This window comes from Chlorocebus sabaeus, chromosome 15 (genome assembly GCF_047675955.1).
Source record: "Chlorocebus sabaeus isolate Y175 chromosome 15, mChlSab1.0.hap1, whole genome shotgun sequence".
NCBI classification, from domain to species: Eukaryota; Metazoa; Chordata; class Mammalia; order Primates; family Cercopithecidae; genus Chlorocebus; species Chlorocebus sabaeus.
The window spans coordinates 88965636-88967808 of record NC_132918.1 but is presented as its reverse complement, the minus strand read 5'-3'; the positions used below and the strand labels follow the sequence as shown (position 1 = coordinate 88967808).

At 43.5% G+C, this 2173-nt stretch overlaps 1 pseudogene; it reads left to right on the top strand.

Moving 5' to 3' along the window:
• Positions 1-960: 960 nt before the first annotated feature.
• On the top strand, positions 961-1915 carry LOC140713520 (developmental pluripotency-associated protein 2 pseudogene; annotated as a pseudogene).
• The last annotated feature ends 258 nt before the right edge of the window (positions 1916-2173 follow it).

Here is a 2173-nt window from a genome sequence, read left to right as displayed (position 1 = left end):
GAACCCCCAGAAGCTGGCCTTGAACTTCAAAGAACAGATATAAAAAAACAACTCTGCACGTACAGGGCCTCAGTGGGCAGAGAGAGGGAGAGGAAGCATCCGCCGAACAGCCCTTCATGGAAATCACACTGCCGGAATAGACAGCCAGGGCAGAAGTGTAAGAAGGACATTCAACCACAGTATCTCAAACAAACAAACAAAAACAAAGAAACACAGACTTCCTGGAGCTTTGACTAAAATACTCATTGGACACATTAAAGCAGGCTGAGAAGGCCAAGTGCAAGAATATCCCAAATATAGAACAAAAACACAGAGATGGAAATCATAAGGGCAAAAGAGGAGACTAGGAGGCTCGATAATAGGAGTCGTAAGAGAAAGAGAAAAATGAACACAGGAAAGAGAGAATCATTAAACAAATGATAGAAGGCAACTTCTTTGAGTGAAAAAGACTTGGGTCAGTGGTTTAAGAAGAACTCCTGGGGTTCCTGAAAGTCACATACCTAAACCCATCCAAATTAAATTCTTGAAGAGCAGGTAAAAAGAGAAACTTTTGCACCCTTTAATACAAAGAAAAAAACATTAATTACCAAGAAACAGAAAAGAGACAGTGTCACGCTTCTCACCTACAATAATGGGAAGCTGGAGAGAGGGGAACAATGCCTACAAAATACTTGAGCCAGCTGAAATATCTTTTGCTGGCCAGGGTAAAAAAAAAAAGTTACACCCTCCCTAGTAGGTGGGATTACAGGCACGTGCCACAACGCCTGCCTACTTTTTGTATTATTTTGGTAGAGACGGGGATCTTGCCATGTTTCCCAAGCTGGTCTTGAACTCCTGGAGTCAAGCAATCCACCTGCCTGGGTCTCCCAGAGTGCTGGGATTACAGGCATGAGCCGTCGCACACAGACTGATTTTTAAAAATCGTATCACCGAATGGACAAGACAGGGCTGTTGCTGAATATGTCAGACTCAAATTTGGATAGCAGCAAGAAGAATTTCTTTGAGGGGGGAAGTAGCTGATGAGGAAAGTGTGATTTTGACATGGGTGCCGGTTAAAGATGACCCAAATATGGAACCAACGGAACCCAAGTGTTTCTTCAACTTCTGCTGTCACACTGGAGAAGCAGAAATACAATCAAGGTCATCTACTTCAAACAAATGAACAATTTACAGCTCCGCCAAAAGCTGGAGGCAAAATACCAGCCCTTCCCTTGCCGGCCACTTTGCCTCCCATTACTAAGGTGTGACGGGACACTTCGTGGGACTGGTGTCAACAACTTGGTTTGAATACTAATGGCAAGAAAATAGAAGTTTATCTGAGGCTCCGCAGGCATGCTTACCCTGAACAACAGCAAGATATGCCTGAAACATCACAAGAGACCACATTACAGCGATGTTCGAGGAAACATAAGGCAGTGACCGAGAGAGCAAGAGGCTTCAGAAAAGTTATGAGGCGAATGAAAGAACAGAAGAGACTAATACAGTTGAAGTGATAATTTCAGCGCAGGGAGCCATGTTGGCATCATGGGCAAGAATTGCTGCAAGAGCTGTTCAGCCGAAGGCTGTGAATTCATGTTCCATTCCTGTTTCTGTTGAGGCCTTTTCGATGCAAGCCTCTGGCGTCAGGTGGTGTGTGGTCCATGGCAGATGTCTCTCAGCAGACACAAAGGGCTGGCTACGCCTGCAGTTTCATGCAGGTCAGGCCTGGGTGCCTACCACTCACAGGAGGATGATTTCTCTCTTCTTGTTACCTGCCTGCATTTTCCCATCCCCAGGCATAGAAGATAATATGTTATGCCCCGACTTAGCTAAGAGGAATAAGAAGATGAAAAGATTAATGACAATGGAGAAGCAGCAGCAACCTCTTTTAATACAATGTACTAGAGAAGGAGGGATGTACTTTCAGACCACGTAACCTCTTATGAAGGAACAGTAGAAGAGACGATTTGAATGAATCCTCGTGATCTACAAAACAAAATCATAGTGACTAGGACTCCACAGTGAAGATGGTTGACCAGTGACACAGTCCCATCTAAAGAGCCCCTTTCTGTAAGTCTGAAAACCCATTAAAATAAAGTCACTGAAAAGAAAAAAAGTGTATCATCCAGTATCCCATCTGAGAAAAATACTATAGAAAGAAACTTAAGCAAATAAAAAATGAACTGAAATAGGT